The sequence below is a fragment of the Petaurus breviceps genome, unplaced genomic scaffold (assembly GCF_028583685.1).
Source record: "Petaurus breviceps papuanus isolate PSGF00001 unplaced genomic scaffold, PetGlider_PUasm1.0 243, whole genome shotgun sequence".
Lineage (NCBI taxonomy): Eukaryota > Metazoa > Chordata > Mammalia > Diprotodontia > Petauridae > Petaurus > Petaurus breviceps.
The window spans coordinates 225801-234768 of NW_027185931.1; the positions used below are offsets into that span (position 1 = coordinate 225801).

An 8968-nucleotide genomic window follows, 5' to 3' on the forward strand; every position below is an offset into this window, starting at 1 on the left:
TGAAACATTTCTTTACTATTGGGACCTATTAGGTGGTTTCCAGGGAACCTAGAAGGGGTCCCCTCTAGCAGGTTTAAGGGAGCTTTGGGGTATAATTTCTGGTGGCACTTCAGTACCTGCTACCTTTGCCAACACAAAGGGATCTTCAAATTCAAATTACATTACCATTACAGAAGGTCGCTTAAAGTCTTTACTCTTTACTTGTGTACAATGATTTTGTGGATGAAAGTGCTTGTGGGATCATTTGAGTGGCTGGCTAAGCTAGGCTTTTTTTCCCATGAAACATCATTTTTACATGAAAAAAAATCACTGAGAAATATAGTTCTTCAGAATTTGATATTTGATAAATGTTTTCTCACCAATATTCACAGCTGACATACAGTGGAGAGAGCACTGAGTCAGGAGTTCCTGGGTTCAAATATGACCTCATAGTTACTGACTGTGTGTCCTTGGGCAAGTCACTTCCCTGTTGTTTGCTTCTTAGTAATGCCTACCTCATAGGGTCATTAAGTGGGTAAAATTTGGTAATATCTGTAAAGTATTGAACAGAGTGCTTTGCACATTATAAGTGCTATATACACGCTAAGTATTATTGTTATTATTATGAAAAATAAATGGAGTCAGGTTGTCACTTCCAGGAAAGCAAGCAATAGCACTTTTTGTCAATGATAAAATACGATTGCCTAAGAGATAGTATTTAAGGAGAACGCACAGAAGGCAAGTGCCAATGGAGGTCAGAAGAAGCAGTACAATGACACTCTCAAGGTCTGAAGACCTTTAATATTGATTGTGATTCACAGGAGATGCTGGTGCAGGAACATCCAGAATTGTTCAATGTATCAAAGAAGGTGCTGTACTCTATGAGCAAAACAGAATCACAGTAGCACAAAGGAATCAGAAACTGTACAAATCCAGAAACGTTTCCATTCCTAATGGTACAAAGGAGTCTGAGTGCCTGTTCTATAGTGGAGACTTCTGAGTTCATATTGGACTGATCAGCCACAACTGAACACACTGTACCTTGAACCCAGTACCATGATGTCATTGGTCCTCTTCACAAAGGACAAACAAAAACAAAACCTTCCCAACCAATTAACCAAGAGGTTACTTCGTGGAATGAGGCAAAATAGCAGAACTGATGTTGGGGAATCACAAGTTATAAATAATGAGAAAATACTGGAAAAATTTGGAATGAAAAGAGTGAACATTAACATAGCACTTTACATAATGATAAATGATATATATATATACACATATGTACATAAAAATACATAAATATGCTTATGTATATGATAGTCAAGTGACTATCAGGATTTCATGACTCCAGGTCTAGCACTCCTGTCCTTTGTATTACCTGCCTTCTCTAAGGGGAACTAGCATTGCCATGTCTCAAATCCACATTACAAAATAATCATCTAAACCACTTGGTGATGGTTATAAAAAGAAACAAGTGAATATATTCCTTAAGGCAGATGGGGAACCTATGACCTCAATGCCACATGTGATCCTCTCGGTCCTCCAGTGTGCACCATTGAATGAAAAGACTTCATTTGAAGACCTAGAGGGCCATATTTTTCCTAGAGACCACAGGGCCTCAATCCTGCCTTAAGACATCTCCAATCTTCTATCTACCCCACCTTGATGCCTCTTCCAATGGTGCCCTCTCTGTGGCAAACAATATGGCAGCTCCCAGAAAGAGCCATGATGATATGACACTTGGGGTTCCCCCATTAGTCTACAACACATGTCCTTGGAAGGAAATAGACATCTCTATGGGTATTCATATCATTTTCTGAGGACAGAACAAAAGTTGAGAAAGTGCTCCACAATGACTGGAATGTGACCAAATTTACTTTTTCATATGAACGTTTAGCATATTCTTCATGTCAAGTCTTATAAACCGAAAGAATGATGGGAGGACCTGTAGGATGCCCCAAGATGAGGAAGGTAGGAGGGGCTACCTTATAAAGGGTTTTGAAAGCCAGTCCGAAGATGTTTTATTTGACCCTAGAGATCTTATAGAGGCACAGGAGTTCTCTGAGCAGGGAAGTGACATGATAAAGCATGTGTTTTGGGAAAGCTTCTTGGTGGCTGAGTGGAGGATGCATTGAGTGAGGAGAGAGTCGAGGCAGAGTAGATCCACTATAGGGCTACTGCAACAGTCCAGGTGAGAATGCAAAAGCCAAAAAATCTCTTCAAGGAAATTATGGATATCACAGGGAGACTCCATGTAAAAATGGGCATGATGAAAGGCAGAAATGGTAAGGCTTAACAGAGATAGAGGAGATTAATAAAAGATGGTAAAGATATATAGAAGAACCAGACAAGGAAAACATTATCCTCAATAACTGTGATGGTGTGACTAATGACCTGGAGCCAGAAGTGGTGGAGAGTGAAGTCAAGCTGGCTTAGGAAGCATTGCTAACAATAAGGCTGAGGGAGGTGATGTAACTGCAGCTGAGCTGCATAAAATCTTGAAAGATGCTGCTATTCGAGCATTACACTCAGAATACCAGTAAGTTTGGAAAACTCAGCAGTGACTACTGGATGAGAAAGGCCAGTTTATGTCCCATTCTAAAGAAGTCTCTTTCCTGTGTCATGCCAAAGAGTGTTCAAATGCCCAACTCATCTCACATACCAGTACAGTCATGCTCAAGATTTTGTAAGTGAGGTTTCAGAAGCATGAGAACTTAGAAATTATTAGAAGAACAAACAGGTTTTAAAAGAAGCAGAGAAACTAGAGACCAAATTTCCAGTGTTTGCTGAATAATGGAGAAAGTAAAGCAGTTGCAGAAAAAAAGACTACTTTTGCTTCATTGACTAAACTAAAACTTACGAATTACAATAAATGTGGCAAGTCCTCAATGAGATGGCAGTACCACATCATCCCACTTGTCTCCAGAAGAACCTATGTGTATGACAAAAGGCAACAGTTAGAATCCAACATGGAACAATTGATCAGTTTAAAATAGGAAAAGAAGTGTGATAAGGCCATATATGGTCATCTCATTTATTTAACTTATCTGCAGAATACATAATGTAAAATTCCTGACTGGATGAATCAAAAGCTGGAATTAAAGTTGCCAGGAGAAACATCAACAAGCTCAGATACACAGATGATACCACTTTGATGACAGAAGGTGAAGAGGAATTTAAAAGCCTCTTGATGAAGGTGAAAGTAAAAAAGGGTAAAAACTGGCTTGAAGATTAACAAAAAGTAAGATCCTGGCAACTGGTCCCATCAATACCTGGTAAATAAGGGCAAAAGAAATGGAAGAAGGGTTATATTGTATATTCTTGGACTCAAAATCACTGCAGATGGTAACTTCAGCCATCCAATCAAAAGATGCCTGCTCCTCAGAAGGAAAGTTATGGCAAATCTGGACAGTGTACTAAAAAGCAGAGACATCCTCTTGCCAAGAAATGTCCATATACTCAAAGCTATGGTTTATCCAGTGACAATGTTTGGCAGTGAGAGCTGGAATATAAGGAAATCTTAGGGCTTGTAGAATTGTTGCTTACAAATTATGATGCTATATAAGACTTTAGAGAGTCCCTTGGACAGCAGAAAGACCAAATCAGTTAATACTTTAATTAATTTAGGCTATTCACTGGAAAGTCAAATACTGAAGCTTGAATACTTTGGCCACATAACGATAAGATAGCACTGATTGGAAAAGATCCTCGTGCTGAAAAAAATCAAGGCAGAAAGAGAAGTGGAAAGCAGAGAATGAGATGGATGGATAGTATCATGGAAGCAATGAACATGATATTGGACAGACTTATGGAGGTAGAGGAAGATAGAAAGGCCTGTTTTGTTATGTAGTTCATGGGGTCACAAAGAGTTAATATGACTGAACAACTCATCACCACCACCAAAGGGACTGGAGGGGGTCAGTTCATGCTCCCCTACTTTATTTTTTTTAAAGCAATCAGGGTTAAGTAACTTATTCAAGGTTACATGGCCAGTTATTTCTGGGTGTGGTGCTAAGTATCTGAGACCAGATTTGATCCACATGTCATCCCGACACTGGAGCCGGTTCTCTTACTCACTGTGCTACCTGGCTGCCCCAGTGCTTCCCTACTTTAGAAGAGGTATGGTTTGCCATGTGGGAGAAGTCCAAAGTTCTCTGCAAGGTGAGGTGGGAGAGAGAAGGGCCTCAGGGGCTTAGCTGTGAAGTAAATAGATAATTGATAATCAGCCCTTCATCAAAAAAGGGATTTCCTAACAACAGGTTGGGGGTTGGGTTCCCTTGCTAAAGGTAGGAAGAGTCCTTATGTCCCTAACCTACCCAGAAGTGTCTACAGTGCACTCCTGTCACAGACTAATGTGACAGTGGGCCTCACCAGACCACTGATGTTCATGAGAAGGACATGTGGTTCAGTAAATCACAACTGATGGTAGAGTAAACAAGCTTAGAAATTGGCACAAGTAGTAACCATCTGAGGACAGCTAAGTGGCTCCATGAATAGAAAACAAGGCTTGGCATGAAAAAGACTCATCGTCTGTAAGATGAGCTGGAGAAGGAAATGGCAAACGAGTGCAGGACACTTTCAAGGAATACCGCAGTAGGATCATAAAGAGTCTGACAGGCCTGAGCCAGCAACATCAACTGACCCACTAAAGAACAGAAGAATAGGGAGAGTTTACTTGCAGTCAGGTTCGATCCCACTTGCTCTTCTCAGAAAACAAGAACTGAGTAGAACTAATGATTTGTGTATATCGTCTAAACTCAAAATATAAATTCAAATGTCATAATAATCTTTAAAAAAAATAGGTCCAATGTCCATATAAAAGATGACAAAAGATTTTTTAAAGGATATGACTGGAAATCTTATGGGGTAAAAGCAACAACAAAATATAAGGAGAAAAAATTCAATGTTTTGGTCACTTGAAATCAAGAAAGCATTTCTGGCCTGGTGCCCTCACCCTTCATGACAGCATCAGTGCCAGGCTCAGGGTAACATCTGACTGTTGATTGCCAGGCAGAAATTTGGACCTAGGTTGGGGATAGGTGGGTAGAAATCCCATGCACCTGCACTTTGGTCACTGGAATGTATGAGGTCCAGCAGTTGTTTTGTCCCAAGCCCCTCTCATAAGGCAGAATCAAGTACTCTCCACTGTCAGCCATCCCCTCCTCCTCCCACAATCCTCCCCTGACAATGAATTGGGTAGGTTAATCTGTCTCATCATCCGGAAGGATGCTGCTGGCTTATGGCACTCATGGAACTCAGTCCGGGTTTGTCCTGTTCTGTGGAGGAAAATTAACTTTCATGCTGTATCATTTGATTATTAATGAGAATTTAAAATATTCCCTTCTGGATTCCAAGGGCCATCTCTTCTCCTAGCTGAAGAGCCCATTCTAGCTAAGGAATGCCATGACACTCCAGGCCCTCCCAAGGCCTGGGGTTTTCCATCAACAGAAGTCCACCTGAGTTAGTCCACACTACCAGCAGGGACCCAGGCATCCTTGCTCCCTTGAGAGTTTGGGGTGACTTGGCTTACAAAGGAGAAAGTTAGGCAGAGAAATCCTGAATGGAATGGTGTGTCCGTGCCAGATTGCTAGAGGCTGCTGGAATGTCAGCTTCTGCCCTTCCCCTGGCAGGAGGAGGTGTGAACTCCCAGCCCACCTCCTCCTTAAATAGCCACCAGTCCGGACGGCTGTTCACTTGCAAGAGGAGTCCCAGTACTTGTTCCTTAGGCAGGCGGACATAAAAGAGGCCCAGGAGCTTCCTCACTGGCTCCGGTATCTTTGGTCCCAAAGAGACCGCTGGCTTCGATTTCTTGATTTTTGCTGTGGACCCAGAAAGTACTATACTGTAGATAAAAGCCACCAAAAAGTTGCTTGCAGTGACTGAAGTTTTGTGAGGTGCTGTGTTGAGTATCCCAGGGTGTTTCGACGCTTTTTTTTTCCTTTTTCTACACAATGGCCTTGCCCAAGAGGGAGCTGGAGGAGCTGAAGCCATCGATAGAGAAGACAGTGAAAAGGGTGTTGGGTTTCTCCGAGCCCACGCTGGTCCCGGCAGCATTACATTGTGTAGGAGCGGGCATGGACAAGAAGACAACAGCTGGTCACCTGAAGCCTTTCCTTAAGCGTTCTGCGCTCCCGTTCGTCGACCTACTGTTTGAGGGAGTGGAGCGGGACCACAGCTCCAAGCATTCGGAGTCCAGAAGTGCCAGGAGGGGAAAACGGGAGCTGGAGGAAGTGTTTGGTGATGGCTCAGAGATATGTAAGGAGCCACCAAGGGCGAAGAAGAGGTGTGTACCCAGGCTGGATGAGTTGGAAGAGGAGGCAGACTTAATTCCTGGACCACGGTCTGAGAGGCCAGGCATGCTGACTAAATTAGGGAGTAAGCCAATGACGGGGCCACTCACTGAGGACACTGAGGGAAGGAAAAAGCACCCGAACTCCAGTAAGCCTCCCAGCCCTAAGGCAAAGACTGCTTCGTGCTCCCCATCAGAGCGGCTGCTAATTGGCAAGAGTCTTCAGCCTTCTCAGGCTGCCACCTTGATGAATGATGCCATTGAAAAGTCACAGAGAGAGGGGGGGCCGACGGCGGACGTGCTGAGCGTCCTACGACAGTACAACATCCAGAAGAAGGAGATCCTGGTGAACGGGGATGAGGTGATCTTCGGCGACTTCTCCTGGCCCAAGAACGTCAAGACCAGCTGCGCGATTTGGGAGACGGGAAAGGAAAGCCGACCCAGAGAGTACTACACTTTGGACTCGATCTTGTTCCTGCTGAATAACGTCCATCTTTCTCATCCTGCATATGTGCGGCTTGCAGCAGCTGACAACATCCCTGTGGTTCGACGACCTGATCGGAAACCTTTCCTAGCCTATCTAAGTGGCGAAACATCAAGGTCGGAGAGTTTCGCTAGAGGCGCTTGCCTTGACAGCGGCCTCCCACCATCCGGGCAAGGAAAAAGGGCGGCCGAGGAAATATTCGCAGACTCGAAGAAACCACCCGCGGAGGACGAAGAGTGTGTGCGACTGGAGAAGGAGCGCTGGGCTGCTCGCTTGGAGGCCCACAAAGAAGGGATTGTCCAGACAGCGAAGATTAGGCCCTTATCTGACGCTATGTCTGTGGAAAAAATCGCTGCCATCAAAGCGAAAATTATGGCCAAGAAAAGGGCTGCTATCAAGGCTGCTCTAGACGAAGACATTGCTGTACTCAAAGAAGTTTTGTTGATGCCGAGGTAGCTGTGACCAGAGCTATTGTGAGTCGCGAGAGAGTAGGGAGGACAAGAACCACGATTCTGCAAAGCACAGGAGGGAATTTTGCCGAGAATCTTTTTGCCATTCTTCAATCTGTAAAAGCCAGGGAGGAAGGACGCGCACCTGAGCAGAGGCCTCCTGCGCTTCACAGGGCACCTGTGGATGCCACATCGCCAAAGAAACCACCCATCCCAGCTGCCTACAACAGATATGATCAGGAAAGGTTCAAAGGAAAAGAAGAGACGGGAGGCTTCCAAATTGACATGAGGGGCACCTACTGTGGAATGACTCTGGAGTCTGTAACGGTGGCCGCATCTGTTCGCCAGACTCCAACGCCAGCTGCACGGCCAGAACCAAGACCAGTTTCCCAAGCAAGACCGCCTCCACCCCGGACGAGAGGATCTCCGACACCCATTATCATTATTCCAGCAGCTGCCACCTCTTTAATCACCATGCTGAATGCCAAAGACCTTCTCCAGGACCTCAGATTCGTCCCATCGGAGGAGAAGAAAAAGCAAGGCTGCCAATGAGAGGGCGAGGTCCTCTTGCAGAGAAGACAAGCTCGGATGCAGCCCGGGGGCACTGCCAGGAGTGTCACGCTCCCCTATCGAGTAGTAGATCAGCCCCTCAAACTTATGCCTCAAGAGTGGGATCGTGTGGTGGCAGTTTTTGCCCATGGCCCCTCGTGGCAGTTCAAAGGCTGGCCGTGGCTACGACCTGACGGATCACCCCTTGACATATTTGCTAAAATTAAAGCTTTTCACCTGAAATATGATGAAGTACGCCTAGATCCCAAGGTACAGAAATGGGATGTGACAGTCTTCGAATTAAGCTATCACAAACGCCACTTGGACAGACCAGTGTTTTTACATTTTTGGGAAACATTGGACAGGTACATGCTGAAGCATATGTCGCATTTGAGATTCTGAACCGCGTTGCTACCATGTTCCCCGAAAAATTTTGGACTAAGAACCACGGAAATGCCCCATTCTGGGAACGGAGGCTCTTGATTCATGAATTGGTCAAGAAGTCCACTTTTACTTTATTGGGTGTTTGACTTGGGGGGGGGGGGGGGGGGGGGGGGGGAGGAGAGGGAATAAAGTCTCAATAGGTTTGCATTGTAGACACAGGGAGATGTGGTGGTGGTGCTATCTGTTGTTGTATTGTTTTGCTTTGTCAGTGATGGGCTTTTTGTTCCTGCTGAAACCAGGGAGGAGCTAGGGCCTGGGGGGAGGGAGGGGGCAGGGGAAGAGACTAATATCTTGGACTCTCTTTAGGACCCAGAGGTCCATTGACCCAGTTCGCATTTCTAGGCAGCTGTAGTCCACGCTACGCTGTTACTGGCCCCCAGGAAAGAACCTGCTCCTGTGGCCTTTGTGGCCCTGAGATCAGGCCCAGGCTGAGGACAGAGCACAGTGGGTTCCTCTACAACTAGGTGATTCTCACATAGCTAGGAAGGGAAAGTTTACAACAGAGGGATTCAGAATTTAGAGGAGCGACTTTCATACCTAGGTAGAAGGGGAAAGTTCACAAATGGAAGAGATTCGCGGGTGGAGGAGCTAGATATACAGCTATCTACAAGGAGAAAATTCATGAATGAGAGATTCCTAGGAGAAAGTCAGGAAGGTTGGTGTGCCGCCCCCCGCCCCCCCCCTTGATCTTTTGTTGGGTGTTTGACTCTGGACAAACAAGAGTTCAATTATGATGTGTTCCACAGTCTGTACTGTGGGAGATTGAGTGATTCATTT

The 8968-nt window shown here is 45.1% G+C and overlaps 1 pseudogene; it reads left to right on the top strand.

Moving 5' to 3' along the window:
• Nucleotides 1-6179: 6179 nt before the first annotated feature.
• Nucleotides 6180-8149, top strand: LOC138167630 (parafibromin pseudogene; annotated as a pseudogene).
• The last annotated feature ends 819 nt before the right edge of the window (nt 8150-8968 follow it).